This window comes from Equus przewalskii, chromosome 6, assembly GCF_037783145.1.
Source record: "Equus przewalskii isolate Varuska chromosome 6, EquPr2, whole genome shotgun sequence".
Lineage (NCBI taxonomy): Eukaryota > Metazoa > Chordata > Mammalia > Perissodactyla > Equidae > Equus > Equus przewalskii.
In genome coordinates, this window is record NC_091836.1 from 7,587,819 (window position 1) to 7,608,400 (window position 20,582).

The 20,582-nt window shown below is 39.5% G+C and overlaps 1 protein-coding gene and 1 long non-coding RNA gene across 6 annotated transcripts in view; one reads left to right on the top strand and one right to left on the bottom strand.

Moving 5' to 3' along the window:
* LOC139083828 (uncharacterized) overlaps positions 1 to 20,582 on the top strand; it is a 127,773-nt gene that overhangs the window by 101,470 nt on the left and 5,721 nt on the right. For 2 of the 4 annotated variants that reach the window (XR_011540793.1, XR_011540795.1), the window contains 2 exons: positions 7,826 to 7,968; positions 19,710 to 19,811. The exons of 1 other annotated variant lie outside the window; for it this stretch is intronic. This is a non-coding gene — a long non-coding RNA (uncharacterized lncRNA). The remainder of the gene's footprint in view (positions 1 to 7,825; positions 7,969 to 19,709; positions 19,812 to 20,582) is intronic. One more of the 4 variants, XR_011540792.1, reaches the window with a different exon arrangement.
* The window catches only part of MAML2 (mastermind like transcriptional coactivator 2), a 334,322-nt gene that overhangs the window by 63,775 nt on the left and 249,965 nt on the right, over positions 1 to 20,582 (bottom strand). The gene's annotated exons all lie outside the window — the stretch shown is intronic.

Consider the following 20,582-nt stretch of genomic DNA (forward strand, 5'->3'; position numbering starts at 1 on the left):
TTCTTTTTTGGAGGTGCTCAGGTCTCTCTGAAGACTCAGTGCCTGTCCTAGATTTTGAAACACTGTGTCGCTGCACTTCTTTACCTAGGATGAGGTCTGGAGCCAAAAATAATCCAAGACAAAAGATCTCAGAAAAAAGCCCCACCTCAGGTAACGGGGCTTGCTTGGCCTGAAGTCTGGGATGAGACTTAAGGGCTGGTCTGTCAGAATAGTTGACACCTAATGGAGAACAAACCAGAACCCTACTCAGTACTCCACTCAGTTCACTCACCAAACATTTACTGAGCATGGACTGTGCTACGTTTTGGTAAGAGAAAGTTGATGAAGACAGGTGCCTTCTTCTGAGAAATACAAAGTCATTTATTGTCATGCAACGTAGAACACATTCATCAGTTCATAAGGAAACAACAACAACAACAACAACAACATTGATTCTCAAACTCTCACAGGAGAAATGTTCACCACTTCCTCCAACCTGGAGTTCTGAAATGTCTGACTCAATGAAGAGAAACACCATCAACTGCCATCAGAGCCTTCCCAAATGAGAATTCTGTTAGCAGAGTGATCTTGATTATCTCAGAAATCCCAGACAGAAATGGAAGCAATATAAATAAACATAAAAGAAAATAGAGGTGCTGTAACACAACTATAAATTGCTCTTCTCCCCGACTTTCTTCCAATCATCCAGGGCAAAAGAGGGAAGTTGGTCTTTGTGGCAGAGAATAGACCAACAGCTGTTCTATATCCTGCCAAGAGGAGAGAGACTTATTATAAATAATAGCCAACAATACGTCCTTTGGGACTGGAGACTCAGCCAGTTTGGGGGGAGTGAGGAGGGAAGAGGGAGAGTTAATGGGATAAGGGGTAACCAACACAGCAGAGGATGAATTAGGAGAAAACCCTATCAAATTTTCCTGTGTACTTATGTTTCTATTACCTCATTAGGGTGATTACATAATGCTACTCCATTTATAAACTAAAAGGGAAATAAGGGGCAACATTCTCATTAGCAGTGGCTGATGTGAGACATTAACATACCAGTAAGTCATGTGGGCTAACAATTAATGTGTTTGGAAACATCTTTTCTTTCTCTCTTCATCTGTTTGGTATTTTGTCTGCTCCTTCCCTCCTTTGAGCCATACATGTGTATCTGTGACTCACAAATGGAGAAGGCACTGACAACTTGGGTGCCCTCATTTTGAGGGCTCTTCATGTAAGAAATTTATAGAGTGTGTTTTACTGCTTTATTTTCTATTGGGAGAAGACAAATGAACAATCTTATAGCAATGTATGGGTCTCTCACTGTATCTTCTCTGCAGACTCCCCATAGGGCTTCCTAGCCAGAGGCAGATTGGAGTTCTGAAATTTCTCACTTCTTAGGATGTTTTTCTACTAGTGGAGAAAGAGCACTTTCACAGACTCTTCTTTGTCAGTGTTCTAATTCCAAGTTGTAACTCTAGACGGAGATATTTCGGGGGAGGGGCTTCTGTTTATGGATATACTATTAATTTGCATCCTGATTCTTTTTTTAATAGCTCACTAGGACAGTAAAACTCATCAAGTAATATTTAACAAAAGAAGAAACTGAGTTCTCAAAATGTGAAAGAACCTGCTCGTAGAGAGGAAGAGCCACGCTGGGATCCAGCATCAATAGGAGTTATGTAGAATGTGACTGTAATATACAATTTCTAAGGGAGGTTGTGTAATTTAAGAAGTGTCTGCTTCATCCCTGGGCTCTTCTAATGAGGGAGCAGTGTGGGGAGTGTGGGGGTGTTAGGTAGACATCAATCCTTTTAAAGGGTCCCTTGGAGAAAGAATTAGCTGTTTAGCCCATATTTATGTCTTACATGTGGTTTTAATTTGATATACTTAGCCTTTATTCCTACATAACCCTATTTCATCTCTGTTTCTGTCTTTCCATTTCCTCTTATATTATCTCTGGTTTTAATTTTTGGGGCTCCCAAATGCATTATTGCAAAGTTATCCTTTCTCTGAAGATGAGCACTTATTTTGCATTTGTTCTCATGACTGCAAACTAGATGAATTTGGGGGATCTAGCACTGCATATGAATAGGAAGGGATATCTTTATTCAGATTAGAAAAAATTAAATGTAAACATTTAGATCGTAGCCTAAGTTAGGGACACGGCACTCTACCTGGGGCCTGGGAAGTACTATTCACTTAAATTAGCAATCAGTGCGTTCATTAAGGTATACTGTGCCATCTGTTTTGTGTTCACATTATTTTTGGTTACAATTTCTTAACTATCCAGCAGATGGCATCTGCTTCAAAACTCGCATAAATTCCATTTACATTTCAAGACAAACAGGATACTGACACATTGAAACCTCCCTCAAATGACTTTTACATTTAATATCTAGAAAAGGCTGCTAGAAACATACTTAAGAGTAGACAATTCCCTTTTTTGGGGATAAGAGTCATTCTTTTCTCTCGCCAAGCCCATGGAAGCATCATGGATACATAGGAAAACCTCCGTCATTCGAAAGGAAACACAATCAGAATTAAACCCAGAAGCTCTCTTTTAAGAATCTATTACTTTAGTTACTTTCAGCCCTAAACAAGAGCTTAGTATTAAGGTCAGATTCAGAAAAACAAAGCTAATCTCAAACCTCCTCTAAGGGAGAGAGAAGCAAAACAGGGAGCCAGCTCCTACAAGAAGTAGGAGGTGAATGAATACATAAAGCTTTATGGATGGTTACCATACAGAGCCTTTTTCCTCTTTACTTTGTATTAAGAGGTGGGTGTGATTGAATGACTTCTAACATTTAATGACACCTTTGCTCCAGTGCTTTGTAAAGCTCACACATGAATACACTGATCCATTTCCAGATGATCCTGGGGGCCCCATCCTTTTGTGTGAAGCACAAAGAAAAAGGAGAGAGAGGGAGAGAGAGAGACAAAGAAACAGCCCATGTAACCAAGCTCTGAACATGATTTAAACAACCAACTTAGTAAACATCAATCTTAGGATGTGTTATGTGAAATGGAGTCATACTCCAAAAGAAATGTTGGCTACATTTAAAAGATCACTTTGTCTAAAGAAAATGCCAAGTTGAATTTCCAAGCAGTAAGTCATCTTTTTACAAGAAACTGACAAGACAAAAGCAACAATGTGAGAAGGTGAAAGATGCTCATATGAAAAAAGTAATAGTGCTATAACCCTGTTGTTGTTGCTTTTCAAGGGTCTGGTTCTCTTGTTTGATGTTATTTGCTGGGATCAATGTGGCTATGAAAAGAGCAATGCTTAGAAATCAAGAGACTTGTGTGACTTGCTGTGTTACTTTGTGTGAATAACGTCACCTCCCGGGACCTCAGTTTCCATCTATGTAATACAAGAGGATTGGACCAAATGACTTTTGGGTGCGCTTTCAGCTTATGTTTGTTCTGACGGAGCATCCCTGCAGCCACAGAGCAGCCTTTTAGCACTCAAGTGTGAGTGTGAGTCATAAGAAGGACAGTGGGAGCTTGGATAGTGGTAGGGTCTGGAGCTAGTTTGCCAAAACTGAGCCATTGGAAAAGTATGCAGTAAAGAAGCATTTCAGAATCCTTTAGTTGCATTTTCCCTGTTTTAGTTTCATGGTTACTTTCTGAGGAAAAAGAAAAAATAGAAGCCCAGGTTTAGAGACAAAGTCTTAGAAATGAATCTGTTTTGTTCTTACTTTTAGCTCAAAAGTAAAGTGCATTTTGACCATTCAATTCTTGAAGTATAGCATCACGCATGTCCATGAATCTCTATAACTTTGGAATTTAAAATGCCTGACATCTCCACAGTTAATATATACAATGGATTCCTCAGAAATGCAGAGTTAGAACATTTGAAGCTGCTAAATACTGATTTACATGAAAGCTAAAAGTGTACAGTACCAGTCAAATGTATCTTTGACATCTTGGCTTCCAGAGAAACATACTTCCTCTGTTCATTCACAAGTCTACTCTATTTCCACCTCAGATTTAATTATCTTCCCAGTTCTCATTTGCGTATGTGTAGGCTACCGTTCACAATACACCAAGCCCTACATGTGGGAGGCACAAATCTTTTCATTCCAAAAAAAAAAAGAAAAAGTGGACAAGCCATTTTGGCTGCATAGTATATGCTTTAGACAAAGCCAAAAGGATGCTAACTGTATTCCAAGAATACCAATGTCCTGCAAGTGAAATTTGCTATTTGGTGTATTGATCTACATCACTTAGTTGAGGCTTTCAATTATGTCAGATGCATAAAATAGCTGATTTTTTTTTCTATAAAATCATAGGCTTTTGGAATTGGGAGGGGCTTTATAAAATTATCTAGTCCAACCTCTTCATTTTACAGATGAGGGAAATGAAGCTCAGAGATGTGAAAGCTTTGCCCCAAATCGATAGTTGCAGAAGTGAGACTAGAACTTGATTTGGCTTTTTGTAATTCATAGAATCAGTTACACATCCATGAGCATCATGCTCCCCAGCATCTATCCATTTCTCTATCCCGAAACAAACAACCTCTGAGCGCCAGGTCCTGATCTAGACCTGGTAAACGAAAATAAAATGCTTCTGTTCCTCAAGAAGCTCACAGTATAGTTGAGCTTTCTCCTCCATAATCTTTTTGGGGAAAAAAAGCCAGCTTTATAGTTGTTCTTAACAAGTATAAAAAAAAGATTAACATTATTACAACAAATGTTCCACTTTCCTTATTCTCTAAATACGGCGACACTTCATTTATTTGGCTTTGGCAGAGGATGAGGTGTTCCACATAAGTAAACTCCGCAGACCACTGAAATCAAAACTTTTGAACAGAAATCTTCCTTAAAGTGTATTTCATATTTCCCTTCCTTTGGAAAAGAATGATATTGAACATGACTTAGCCATGTTTTTTTTTTTTTTTTTTACATGACTCAGAGTGGTTTCTCAGGAACATCCATTATCATACTGGACAGTAATACTGTTCTGTGTCTAATTTTCCAGGTCTCTGTTTTAATATCAGGCAGTTAACACTTTTCGAAGCAAGTTATCCTTTCTTCTAGTAGTCCTTTCATAATCTCTTTTAATTTGCACGGCGGGGAATCATTTCAGGAAATTCACTAAAAATTCTATCTTAAATCTGTGTCAGAGTCAGTAAAGTTTCAAGTAAGGGTCAGAGGTGTAGTATCACATGCCTTTAATGGGTGGATCTTGGGACCAAAATTACATACTGTTTTTCTTTTTTCTGATTAATTCCAAGCTTAAGATGATGTAGGGAGGGCTGGGGATGCCATGCCTCTGGGCATGCTGGCCAACACTGCAGTCATCCTCAGACGAGAACCTTTCATCTTATCCCCAGAGCAGAAAGCATTGAGGGGCCATAAGTCCAAGCAGTTTTCAACACGGGCGAGATTGCCTCTTTGAGGTACTTGATTTAAGCAGTACTCAATTCTTTCTAGTAGAACTCTGCCCACCTGGCTGCCAGACTATTTCCTGCCCCACTGAGTTATCATCCAAAAGTTCCAGATTCCACTTATAGTGTGACCTACTGCCAAGTCCCATGTCAAGCCCTTTACAGAACAGGAATTCGTGTATTTCCTACAACACTGTGAAGTAGACACGACTATCGCATTTCACAGGAGGAACTTGGGGCACAGAGAGTCTAGGCAATTTACCTAGAGTAGGTCAGTAAGTGGGAGATTGGGACTCTCGACTTGACTCTCTTTGTCACAGACATTCATGTGCCCAAGATGGTGACTCTGCAAAACTATGACTAAAATAGATGATGAAATTTCTTAAATCACTTTAAATTTATACCTGATAATAGCACTGGGTCATAAGATGAAAGCTGCGTGGTAATAAAAAGCAACATTAGGAAAACAATCAATCTGGATTTTAGCTCAGTGCTTGTCTCTTTGCAGGCCCTGATCCAGATTTTCTAATCCTCTACTTCCATGTTCTCTGCATACGCTTTATGGTGAATTATAAGATCAAGAAAAGCAAAAAGAAGTCCACATTATGTAAAAACATAGAAATAGATAAGACTACCTCCTTTCATATATTTCAAAAACATTTATTGTGAGCTTACCATGGGATAGACGTTCTCTTAGTAACTAAAGACTTGAAGATGGATAGATAGCTCTAGGGCTTCTGACAATTCCATGAGAGAGACAGGATTATCAATGTGATAAGGGCTCAAAGAGAAATATGCTAAAAGGTGTTATGGGGACCTAACATTGAACCCTGCTGAAGGAGATGATCAATGAGCTGGGACTAGTGGGTTGAATAAAGCCAGGAGGGAAGGCGGAGGGGACTTCAGGCAGAGGGAACAGCATGAACAAAGGCATGGAGGAAGGAAAGAGCTTCATGTGGTGTCTTCACCATGGCTGAAGCAATGAGCTGAAGTGGTCAAGTGAGGCAGGAACTTTATAGGCTGAAGTTTAAAATAGTTCTGTAAAATGATTCCGTCATGATAATGGCCATTTTTATAGAGGCAATGATTAGATAAATGTGTGACTAAATTTTCTGGCACAATTATAAGTAGACAAAACATGAAGTTGAAATTTTTGGAGAAAGCTAGTACACTTTAGACTACGATGAGCCAGTGATATTCCATTATCCCAAAGAGAATTCAATAGATCTGGAACCTGCTCTTGTGCTATTTAGCATATCTCCCTTCAATTATAAATTTTTGTTCCTGTGTCTCTGTAAGTCGATCTGGACTTTTCAGACCATATATCCTAATTTAATTTAGAAAATATCACTATTTACATTATTACACAGCACAAAATCACCCAGATAACCATTTTACATTTCAATGGGAAACATTAGTGCATGCACAGAGGCCCCAATCTAAATGAGAAGACCTAATGAGAAAAAAATGGGGATTTAAGTGAAAATTACACGGCATCGCACTTCTTTCATGAGTATAAATTTGCTGCAATTCGTTAAAGCTGAGGCCCTCTTTTTAAAGGCTGAAGTGCCATATTCAATGTTATTACTCCCTGGGAGAAAATTAGGGTTCTGTGGAAATAAAATCACCTCTTTTACAATCGCTGCTAAGCTTTAGTTTACTGATGGTAGTCTTGTGTCTGGGATCCAAACAAGTTATTCCTTTCAAAACTGTGATAAAGCAGTAGCTCAGAGAATGGACAATCCATATCTGTTTGTTGAATATCATAATCCGTTTTTCATGAGGATAGTCTAAAGTAGCATTTTTCAGTGTCATGGAAGGGGAAACTGAGACCCCAAGAAGTAAAGTGATTTGTGGGTCTCACAAGAAGTTTGACCTGGAGTCAGCCATCTTGATTCCCAGGTTATTCTGGATCTGAAATATATACAGATGCGTAGATGAAAGGAACTGAAATGAAGAGGCAACTGTGCCCTGTGTATCTGTCGATTTTGGAACAATAATTATTTGCTCCATAATTTCTCATTAAGGAACTTCTCTGCTAGGTTGTTGAATTCCCAAGGAAGTGTTCACATAAAGGATTCACTTAGAAATGCTCTGAGTTTGTTTTAAGCGGATCGATAGCTGTTCTTTAGATTACAAGAAGTTGTCTGCTTGGATTGTTCTTTCCCTCTGGATTTTCTGGATGAAGAGATGGTGTGATTTCAACAGTTGGGTGAAGGACAGAAGTTCACAGATAGGATGCGCATGTGAAGGGTGACTGACAGCTGGTTTTAATGAGCTGGACTCAGCAAAGCCATTTAACACACGTCCCTCTTTCTGAACAATGTCATCAGAAGAGGAAAATGTAAAAGTGGAAAGCAAGTTTGAAAAGATAAATGTAGTTTCCTGCTAAGTGCATCAGTTGTTCAAATGCAGCAAAAAAACTGAAACCAGATTTGTTTTCTTGGAATACAGGTGTCTACCACCAGTTTTGACATCTGGATGTCATGGCATGAATAAAGAATAGAGAATCCACAAATCCTAAAGACAAGCCACTTTCTTTACAGATGAAAGGTATAAAAACTTGTAATTCAGAATTTCAAAAGAAATATTTTCAGGTAATTTACATTTCAAACAAAACTTCCCTTCTTTCCTTCCTTTCTCTGTTTTTCCTTCTCACTTCCTGCTCTTCCTTTTTCCCCATTTCCTAATTTTTCTCTGTGTTAGGAAGAAATATCAAATTAACATTGCTCAATAAAAATATACCCCATATATATAAGTGTAAGAAAATGAAGAAAAATCCACTTCCCTCTCCTTTTTCTAGTAATTCTCAATGAGCAAAAGCCTTTGCTTTTCACTTTATCTGGGGTTCCTGTTGCTTAGGAGCAGCACAGCTTCATAATTACACACAAAGGACACTTTCTGATTGACTAACCGATCGCCCATAGTAACAATAACTCTAACTGAAAACAACAAATCTAAAGTGTAACCTGACCAGTTATTTAACCCCTGGGAACAGAGGGCTCTTTAAAGCAGGGTGAGACACGCTTACTGAAAACCTGCCATGTTCCAAGTAAGGTGAATCAGATGTTTAATGTGAAAGCTCTATTCAGCACAGGACTTCACTGAATCTAAGTCTCATAACAAAAAGGAAACCATCACGTTGTGAGAGAAAAGTTTTGGCAATGTTTAAAGGAAAAAGTTTACTTAAAAGGAAAATGACTATTTTAGTAATCGTATTAAAAAAATTCTCCTGATTTGACATTCTTTTCATATAGTTAATCAATTAAGATAAAGTAAATAAAAAGTTCGGGAGGGGTTGGAGCAGGGTACTTTTCTGCCTTGGTGTGTGTTACATAGAATGACTCAAAGGAAACAGAAAGTTGCTGCAACTGTGATGTGGCATTTATAATAAATGGCTCAACCTCATAAGGCCCAGACACTCGGCGATTTAACTGGTAATGCCAGTGGGATGATGTAGTATTTCCTGTACTGTTTTAACTTCTCAATAATCATGTAGACACTGCAGTGAAGCACAGGTAAAAAGTTCACAGCTGGAGGGGGTGTATAGCAAGCGCTCTGCAAAGCTCTAAGCTGACATAGACATCCAGCTGGAAACAACCTCGGAAGAACAGAGGAGGGTCTAACACGTGGTAATAATTTGAAATTTGCAGAACATGGGTTAAAGGGGCTGCATAAGGGTGGCAGAGTTTTCTCTCAAAGGGGCTCTGAAATATGAATGGTGGGACGAAGGGAAATGTAGAACCAGTTGACACAAGCTGGGGACACCTTAAGAGGATGGCCACTGATCTTATTTCTTGGAGTATCCAAGAAGGCGAGTGCCCTCGCCACCATCCGCTCTCCTAACGCAAAGGGTGTCCATTTTAAGATCTGTCTCAAACGCCATAGCAGCTAGATGGGGTTGCTCCCTGTTTTAAAAATCTCACCTAGAGAGGCCGCCGCGTGGCCGAGTGGTTGAGTTCGCGCACTCTGCCTCGGCAGCCCAGGGTTTTGCTGGTTCAGAACCTGGGTGCGGTCATGGCACTGCTCATCAGGCCACGTTGAGGCGGCGTCCCACATGCCACAACTAGAAGGACCCACAACTAAAATATATACAACTATGTACTGGGGGGCTTTGGGGAGAAAAAGCAGAAAAAAAAAAAGATTGGCAACAGTTGCTAGCTCAGGCGCCAATCTTAAAAAAAAAAACAAAAAAAACCTCACCTAGAACTTTGTACCTAAGAGCATTTTTCTTCCTGGACCTTCTTTAACTGTGACTCCTTTCCTCCCCTTGAACCTCTTTCACCATGAGATTATAACTGTCTCCATACCAAGGACGAAATCTTGCTCATCTTTATTATGCTAAAGCCGAATATGATTATGTTGCCCGCCCCCCACCCCCCCCCACCGCCATCCCAATAAAAGCTTTCAAAGGCTTCCATTGATGTTAGGATAAAACCAAAACAAACTCTTTAATGTGGCTTATACAAGGTCCTTCACAATTTGGTCTCAGTCTGCTCCCACCTGTCTGTCAATCTCTCTGGGACTTTACTGATCTTTGCTTCCCCACGCATTCCTGCTCTCTCACTTCTTGGCCTTGTGTGTACCATGTGTTCCCTTGCCTGGGACATGCTGTCCACCCATCTCCACCCCCCATCTGTCTGTTGCGACTTTTCCCTCAGGGCTCATAATCTTCTTCAGGGACCCCTTCCCTAACCCTCAGACAAAGTTTTGCATCCCCATACTTTGCTATGCTTCCCCTCTAATAACTCATTCTTCATTTTTATTACTTGTTTAGTATCTGTTTTCCCAGCTAGACTGCAAGTTCTGGGAAGTCAGGGGCTGTCTCTATCTTTTTAGTACTGTACCTTCAGTGCCTAGGGCATGAAGCTTGGATGTATACTTCTACTATATGGAACTCAATAAATTTTACTTTTTGAGTAAGTGAATGAATAGCCACTGTAATAATAACTACCATGGACTGAGTGCTAACTATGTGCCAGTGAGTATGCTACATACTTTATACACATTATACCTCTTAACCATCACAGTGGTCCCATTATTACCTATAATATGTATTATTGCTCCTATTTATAGATCAGAAAACCAAGTCTTAGAGAGGTTATTAATTACCCAGCTTACCTAGCTCAAAAATGACAAAGCTGGGATCTGTGCCCAAGGCTGCCTAACTGCAAAACCTGTGGCTTTTTATGGAGCTACACTGTTTCTCAAATAACTACCCAGTAAATGCTCATTAAAAACACACACACATAAACACTTGTAAATATATTAGGTTCTTCCAACTTGAGAATCTCTTTGTATTTGATTTGAATTCATGTGATTAGAATTGTTTCTAATTCCAGCAAAAGTCTCTAAATTCCAAACCCAAATCTAGTCCCAAATTTCTTTTTTTGCCTATTAATACAATGTCTGCTGGACTAGAGTTCAACCAAGGGCTTTGGTTCTGCTCAGATGCTGCCTGTGTGCTTAGAAGTGAGATGAGTTCATGTCTGTACAATATGCCAAGGGTGACCAGGACATCTTTTACCTAAGGGTTCCAAGCTTCATGATTGGTTAGCTGTGGGACACCATTGTATAGCAACTTCTAACTCTATTTTCCTAAAGATACATGATTCAATGTAGTGCCAGCTCAGTACCAAAGGACTCCACAAATTATGAAACACATAAAATTAGGTCACAGCACAGCAGCTCAGTATAAGAAAACTTCCAACCAGCAGGGTGATTCAGTAATGGACCATCTGTGTTCCTGGGGGATGGATGGAGAAAGCAGAAGCTGGGTAACCATTGGTCAAGTCTGTTCTAGAAAATGATGTGTACATTGGGTGGATGGTTAGACAAGTGAACTTCTAATGTCCTTTCGAACTCTATGAGAAGGAATGTTTGATGAAATGTTTATGTAAATTGTTCTGATGGTTTGTCTGAATATTGAAAAACAGTTGTAAAGTGTATATATAAGGACTCCAAGCTTTGGATTCAGATTTTCCTAAGTTTGAGTCCTTCCTCTGCCCTCACTAGCTATGTACCATGGGCAAATCTCTGGGCCCCTCTAAGCCTCATTTTCCTTTTCCATGAGAAACAAAATTTACTATTCTATTTGTAGAAGGCAATATATTCAGACTGTGGAATATACTTACTAACTGCACGATGTTGTGCAAGTTAACTAACCCCTGCACACCTCAGTGTGTCCTAAAATGTGAAGGAGAATAGTATCTTCCCCTAAAAAATTATCATGAGGATTAAATGAATTTACAATGTAAAGCGTTTGGAATAGTGCCTGGCACAGAATAAATCTTCAGTTTGGTTTTAATTATTATTGTTATTATAATCTTGGAAACAATCGATTTTTTCTTTTCATCCAGGAGTTTCATATTTTACAAACTCCCTCACTGTCATTTTGCTTGAATTCTAAGTGTTGAATAAAAATTAAGAGTTTAGAAATGATAAGAATTCAGGCCCAAAACCAGGAAGCCAACATCTCAACAAGGGACTGTATTCTTAAAAAGCTAAAAGGAATGTTTTTGTGTCAAAGTGGACAGGAAATAGCTTATTTCCAGAACCTAAAGTATCTGAACAAAACTGATCTTTTTTCTTTTTAATGTTGGAAAATGTTCTGAATACATGTTTGATAGATTTAAAAATGCTTATATACATTTGTTTTAAAAGGCCCAAGAAAAGTTACTAAGAAAATTGCCCTGGTTTTATCAAATATTTATTCTAAAGCCAAGATAAAGAAATAGAGAGAAGTTCTTCTAATGCACTCAAGTTAACAATTGATATTAGTTCTCACGGCACCGCAAGGCAAAGCATGTTTGTTTTTTTATAATCTCCTCTGTCATGCTTGGTATACAGCTCTCTGTCTCTCTCTCTTTTTGTCTCCCTCTTTCTGTCTCCCTGTTTCTCACTCTCTCTCACATACACATACAAACACACACACACACACACACAACAAGATAGAGCAAAGAACCTTAGTTTAGCTGTTAATTTCCCAAAGTTCCTTGGGTTGGCAACATAGAGACTCTAGCAAGAAGAATCATGATTCATTCTATAAATCTCTCCAATATTCATAAAGGATGATCCAGGTCTTATCTGGTTCTGGGGAGTTGCCTTTTACTGTGAACTTGTATGTGCCAGTAACTGTGGTAAATACTTAACATGAATGGTATCACTTAATCCTTACAGGGATCTTGCGTGGTAGGTATTACTCTCATTTTACAGATAATGAAATACACAGTTTAGGTACTTTGATGAGAGTCACACAGCTACGGATTGGCAAAGGCCAGGATTTGAACCAAAGTCTGTCTGATTGCGAAGCTGCTGCTGCTACTCTCTCTGTCTGCCTTGTGTTGGGAGACACTGAGGGCACAGCTGGTGCTGTCGGGACACTGCGGCCTCCCAGCATTCTACCTACTTTTGTGCTTGGTTAGGTTGGCCTTTGACCCACCTAGCCTCCTAGGCCTGCTCCCCCTTCCCTCCCCAACCTCTTCGAAAGAAGATTGAAAACGCCCTTAGAGGAAAGTGGTGGCGACGAGGACTCACATAGTTATCCCTCCCAGGGAGCTGTGCAATTCAATTAGCAGCAAAACAGTGGGTTTTGTTTTGTTTTGTTTTCAGAAATCAACCTCACAGGGAGCAGGGGGGTATCTTACTCTGCTGATGTCCAAATCTGACTCTTCCTATCACTGCCTTGACCTTGCTGGTAGGACACCAGCACTGCAGGATCCTCTCATTAATGGTGACAACGAGTGTGAGTGTATAAACAGTGTCATCATGTGCTGAATGACTCACTGGGGCTGGCACACACTGCCATCCTGAGGGCACAGGCAGAGCCTCATTTTTGTCAAGGGAAGGACAGCAGCTCCTGAAGGAGGAACGGATCAAGGTCTTCATCCACAAAGGATTCCCTGCCCACTGCTTCACAGTCACTGAGTAACGTCAGCTACACTGTGGCTCATGGTGAAGACAAGGGAAGGAGAAGGGAAGCACGAGGAGAATATGATGTTGTGGAAGGACTGGACAAGACATATTACACTTAGCCCTGAGCCGCCTATCTTTAGACACTTACTACATTCTCTTTATTGATGATGGATCTGATGATGTTTCCTTGGATAAAAGTTGACATAAAGTGAGACGAGATTCCACGGAATCACTGGGACCAGATGTCTAGGAATGGATATTAGATAAAGAGTAAGATGAAAAGCCTTTACTTGTGCGTCAAACATTGACTGAGCATTTACTAAGCTCCAGACACTGTTTGAGGTACTGGGAAGACAACAGTGAACAAAACTAAAACCCTCTGCTTTCACAGTGCTTAAATTCTAGCAAGGGCAGATGGACATAAACAAAAACACAAGTAAATCAAACAGTGTGTCCAAAGGTGATAAGAACTATGGAGAAAAATAAAGCCAGTAGGAAGATAGAGGAGGGTAGAGGCAACTGAAAGAGCAGACTCTGAGACAGGCATGGACTTGGTGCCTTCTGGGAAGGCAAGTGTGGCTGGAGAATAGAGAAACAAAGAGAGTGGTGGGAACTGCCGCAGGAGGAGGTGTGTAGTGTGTGTGTGTGTGTGTGTGTGTGTGTGTGCGTGCATGCGTGAGCATGTGCAGTGTGCTCCTATCCGTGTGATCTTATAGTCAGATGTTGTAGAGTCCTTTGAGGACTTCAGCATTTATCCCTGGTGAGACGGGAAACCAGCGGAGGGCTCTGGGCAGGGGGGAGACATGACAAACACATGGGCAGACTTCCCCAGAGTTCCTTGCAGCATACCACAGACATCTAACTTGCCTCCCTAAACAGGCACACTAGCCTTGCCCTTCAGAACTCTTTCTTCTGCTGGTAAGCTTCCATTTGCATACATTTTTCTCTGGTGGTAGCATCTTCAGCATCAATGCTTGTCTGTCCAGTATAGCCTGACACTATTTTAAAAACAACTCTTCAAGACACGGACTGCCTTTCAAAATGCCTTCTTCCACATAACAGAGCATGCATTTAAAGAAATAACAAGGGGCCATTTCTATCGAAGCAAATGTGTTTCTTGCAGCCAACAGCAAGGCCCGATAACAGTAACGTTTCTATTTCAGAAAGCAAGTCTATTATGTCAGTTACAACCCTTTAAAACCCAAAGTTGTCACATGATCTCTTTACTCTATGCAGGATGAGTAAGGATTGAACAAATGAAACACTTCTCCTGGAAATTATATCCCATTTGGATTTTGTTTTTAAAATCTGTCATTGCTAAACAGGATTTAGAATCTCAAAATTGCCTCAAAGATTTCTTATGAAAATCCAAGAAAGAAGAGGAAATGATTATTTATTGGGATCTACTGAATTCTTTGAATATGATACTTTACATTATTATGAATGTTGGAACAGAGACATGAAAATGCACATCCACGACTATCTGTCTTGTTTTAGTTTTCATTTGAAACCCATATTACTTATACATTCCCAAAGAACAACTTCAAATGCCATATTTTGCAAGCTTGTGGTTTCAAGTTGCAGATTTAAGGTCTTGTTGACCTCCGTACAGAATTTTAACATTTTTTCCTGCTTTGTTGGTCTGAGGGTGATGATGGAATCAAACATGCTTATAAATAGAGCCAAATGAATTGAAAATTCTCTCCTAGGAAAGATATAGTTTTGTGAAGAAAATACCTGCCAAAGTCAATTTTTTTAAAAACCTCTTACTCATTGACATTTCTGGTTCAGCAAGTTTTCTTCTTGATGTACTTAAATGTCAACAAAAGTGCTACTTCTTAATTATCTAAGTATCCTGAGTCATAATAATAATGCATATATCCCTTCACTTAGGAAATGTTTTATTCTCAGTTACATTAGCTGTTTTACAAGAAATCTTTATGCAGCCATTGGAAAGAAGATAATTTCCCCCGATGACTTTCTCTAGTACAATAATTGACCTAGGTTGATTCTCTTCGGTATTACATAAGAAAGTCTGACTTTTCAAAGATGGCAGTAAAGCAAGTCTGCGAACATCCCCCTCCTGGTACTTCCCCTAGAACGGTAATTCTCTGATGCATAGTTGAATTTCCTGGGGAAGCTTTAAAAATATACACGTATACATAGAGAAAAAAAGATGACCAGGCCCAATCTGAAGAGATTCTGACTTAATTAGTCCAGGGTGGGCCTGGGCATTTTTAAAAATGTGCACTTCAGCTTGAGAACTATAGATCCAAAAGGCGAGATTCTTTCTCCTTCTGTCTCTCTCTCTCTGTTTCTTTCCTTCTTTCTCCTTTTTCTTTCTCTCCTATTTTTAACCTAAAGTGATTACCTATTTGAAATGTTTCTATTTTTAATTGAAACAAGCACAGAAAATACCAGATAAATAATCCTGTCACTTTAGAAGACATAAGTACACTAAAATGAGAGAAAAATCATATTGCTTAGATCAGTGGTTCTTGATTAATTCAGATTTCCAAATTCATTTTGCAACCATAGGAAACTACACGGCTAGATGTTCAGTGCAGACAACAGATAAATCTCATTTCAGCCTCAGGGGCACTGACTATATTAGTCTTTGACTTTTCTCTATTGTTCACGTTTGTCTTCAATGATTAATTTGTTGTTACTTCAGCATCTCTTGTGTAGCTGAGACTTGAATACACCTGCCAGGAGGAAATAGGTGAGCCCTCTCTCTAGGAATTTACATGAAGGTTAAGAGGCCTCTTGGGTGGAGAAGGTGGGTAGAGGCTTGAACTATATGCCTAATTTATGTCAGTTATTCAGACATCTATGCAAAATTGTAGAAGAGACCAATGGAAACCAAGTTGTAGAGAGGGACTGAAGCTTCCTGAGGAAAAAGAATTCTTTATGAAGATATTTAGAGCCTGGTATAAACAGAGTGATTCAGCAATAGAACCAGAGAACAACAGGGGTGTGGTTTTACCAGCATGACAACTGGTACCTGGAAGTGCCCTCAACTAGCTATCTTGGCTGTGTGTGATCTGGGAAGGAAAAAGTTCTGTGGTAAGGGAAAGAGATATCGCACTAAACTTGGAATTTCTTTAGGATCCACAGCCCGTGGAGCTGTGTAGCTCTAGGTAGTGCAGGCCACTGGGGTCCCAAGTGTAGCTCAGAGTGGCAGCAGCTTGTATTGAGTAGCTGGTCCTACTGATTCAAGAGAACATATAAACCACTTATTTTGGACTTCCAAATACCTGGGGTGTAGGAGTAACTTTGTACAAGATTGGAATTCTCAGGTGAGAAGGTGGGGTGGGACGGTTGTAGCCTGTGAGATTCCAGTTTTGATCTTATGTGACCTCATTTGTTCTGATGGGCTGAAAAAACATGGATATTTGGGTGCACTGGATAATATCCCATCCTTTTAATTTCCCAGTCACCAAACCTCATCTCTTCCATCTGTATTACCTCAAAGGCCCCATTTCCTTTTTCCACCCTAGACTATCCTGCATGTGCCTAATGTACAGAGATAGATTAAAAGAGGTCAACATGACATATCACCACTAGCCATTCTGAAGATCGGTAGTCTTGATAGGCAGTCAATCAGACTCGTCAGAGCCATAGAAAAATCACCCCTCAAGGTGGCTTTCTCTAATTACATCAGCAGACCCTTAAGGAGGAGTCCTCCTTTCATTTATCTTGGCTGTTGAACCAAATACACCACAAAGCCTCAAAACGTACATTACCTTAAAAAAATAAAGAAAATCAAGTTAGGTGGAGTGTAAGACTTGGGGGGACACAAAGATATTTAGTTAGTTTAATCTTGACATAATTTTTAGAAAATGAAAGTTTCAAGTAGCTACAGAATTCCTCTGATTTCTTCCTGGCATTCACCATTTTCAACTTGCATTGATCTTGCCTAACCCAATTACTAAACAAAGATCTTGTTATAAATTAGGCCACATTTCTCTGTCCTTAAAAACTTGCTTCAGGGTATATCTGAAGGGCTTATCAGTCAATGGACCTTTGCATGTTTCATACATAGAATTATCTGTATACCTGCTGATACTCAAATTCTAGAGATTCATGGGGAGATGCAATTGATCACAGGGGTCCAACGTTGACCTGGAAATCAGATCACAGTTCTCATCAGGGTTCTGACGAGTGAATGAAGTTGGAGAAGCCGCTGAATTTCTCTTACATATGTAAAAAGGGAGTAATGATTTTATTAGAAATATCTCTAAGATTCATACTACTGCTGAAATACTGAACCGTAAATTTGAGCATTTACATAGTTGAAATAAATTAAGCTATTTTTGCCTCCTCAGCCAGGCTGGTATGCGGCAAGCAAGAAAAGGAAGGGGTGGAGTCTCATGAGCTTGAAAGAGATCTCTCTCAAGGAAAGGGCCATTTTCTAAAAGACCTACCTCATTCTAAAATCAGATTTACTACAAAATGAGCCCTGAAAGGAACCAGGGATCAGATCTCATGTCAAAGTGATTGTGCGTTTAAAGCAATGAATGCCAAAGCCAGCCTCTTGCCTCGCACGGCCAAAGGAAACAAGAAGGGAAATCCACAAGCCTCCCAACGTGAGAAACTCTATTTGTCACCTTCTCACATGTGCCTCCAAGCCTAAACTTGTCTCTCGGTGGCTCCATTTCAGTTGAGCACTTTTAGACCTCAGTCCAAACCCCTTCTCTTAGAATTTGGCTCAAAATATTGATAACCATAAATTTCCATATTTATATTTCCAATCTGTGAGGACTTAAAAAAGCTATCATGGAAACCAAGTACAATCTCAGAGAACAGACTGTGTACAGTCATCCCTTGGACTCCACGGGGGATTGGTTCCAGGATCCCTGGCAGATACCGAAATCTGCCAATGCTCTAGTCCCTTGTATAAAATGGCATAGTATTTGCTTATAACCTGTGCACATCCTCCCGTATACTTTAAATCATCTCTAATAAAATGTAAATCCTATGTACATGGTTGTTATACTGTATTGTTGAGGGAATAATGTACATGTTCAATATAGATGCAACCATCATAGGCCTTTCCATCCAGGTTCGTTGAATCTGTGGATATGGAATCCATGTATATGAAGGGCCAACTGTGTTTAATTTATACAATGAAACTTGGGCTGCGGCACCACTACTGTAACAATACTGAATAATTTAACTGAATTGTTTTACATTCTTCATGCTGTAAATCCTTTCTTTTACTTTTGTATTTTGGGCAAAATCATCAATTTAGCCTTGCAAAAAGGCTTTTGTTTTGCTTTTATATTCCCCTGTCCCTTTGATATCTTCTCCATTTCTTTTTCTTTGATTTCCTTGTTGCTAGATTCACTCCTAATTAGAAGAGTCACTGCAGCCGAAAGCAGTGACAATTTAATGGAGTGAAGCAGATCTACTATTTTGGGTGGAGGTAGTATAAAGTGGTTGGCAGCGCTTTCCACATTCTAGTTAGCTGGGCACTGGAAAACATTAACGCTTCCACTGTAACAAAGTAGAAGGTGATACATCTCCAGTTGACATTTTATTTATTTACTTATTTGTAAGTTCCAGTAGTGCTTAAAATGGTACAGTTGGAAGGAGCCATGCAGATCAAGCCTAATGGTGTTCTGTGGAGGTGTATCCATTCCCGAGGAAATTTTCATTTGCTAATGGGACCAAAAAAAAATAAGGCTCATGCAGTGAATTTATCAAACAGCTAAACTTATTTGCTTTAAAGGATGATCACTTACTGTGTTCTTCTCAACTTTTCAATGCTAAAATGTGTTTTCTTTCAGGAAACGATGGTACTAGTAGGTGGTAGTTGTTTTAACTTTTAATGTCTTTACACAGGAAAATGAAATACAGCAAATCTATGTCAGCACTCCTATTATAAATATAATCTTAAAAGATAAAGTGTGGGGACCACACATTTGGTCTCATCATCTAAGATTTCATTTTGATTTGGGGGAAAATGAGGCAGAGTGGTTACCTGGCTTGCATGAGGCCACTCAGCCAGTCAGTGCCATCAAAGCCACGTGGTCTTGGATAAGCTTACATTCTCAGAGTATAACAATCTGTGAGGGAAAGCACATGCTGTACCTGTCAAATTCATGGAGTTATCCAGAAACTACTGTAATACTGTGTTTGGTTTGTAAAGCTCTTGTTTGCAATCTTTTTGATCACATAAGAGTTACAGCTGACATCTGAAAAACGTAATTTCTCTCTCTCAAAAAAAAAAAACCAAGGCGAATGGTCCCTAAAGATTCCCTTCTTCGATGAATGGACTCTATCCTTGGAGAGGTCAATGTGGAGGAAAGATTGAGGGTCAGGCCACTTTTTGTGCAGATTATGATGGTGGTTTCAAGGCCATCTGCAGTCATTCACCTTTTCAACTGCATTTGGGTTCTATCTTTTTGTCTGCATCAAGCACGGAGAGCCCACTGGATGCTGTGAGAGGAATGGAAGGAGTACTGACAAACATCCCAATATGAAAAAAGATTTCAAGTCATTTTTAACACTGGAATAAAAGGTAGATTTCTGTGTCTGAGGTTTCAAGTTATCTTTGTAAATGGCTTTCTAATTGAATCAGCAAACCCTTAGGGAAGAGCCTTCACTTCCTTTCTGTTGTCTGTTATGCCAAGCACACCAAGAGTGCTCAATAAATAATGCTATATGGAGTACAGGAGGCCAAGGAGTGGGTGTAACATAGTTTGCTTTTGATTGTTCCTCTGAAAAAAATGAATTAAATGACAGAGTGACAGAAGGAGTAGGCAAGAAAGAAATATAAGCAGAAACTTGAGTGTGAGTCTTTATTTCACTCTTCAAAGCTTTACTACAAAGCCAATTATGTATTAGCTTTCAGTTCTGAAGTTTAGAAAATACAATGTTAGATACCACAAAGCCAATAAATAGATTTTCCAGAGAAGATATTGGTAATATTTCATGCTTTCTTCCTGATATAATATTCCCCCAAATGAAATCCATTGCCTATTATTATTGATATTGTGCTATCCTGGTAGCAAACTTGAAATGTAAGAAATAGGATTCTATTGACTATTTCTTATTAGTAAGGTTAATAAATCAGTGAAGTAGCTAATATAGTTGTCTCTTTTATCACTAGAGTGCTCAAAAGTTCAACCTTCGCTTTGCTCTCCTTTAGAGAGGCTGTTCTTACAGGTATTACAAAGTTTGGCAAGTTGCATGATGTCTTATTATGATCTGTCTGTCTCCCTCCCAGACAGAGCAGGGAGTCTATCTTCTTCATTTTCATATCCTCCAAGACCTAACGCAGCCCCCTCAA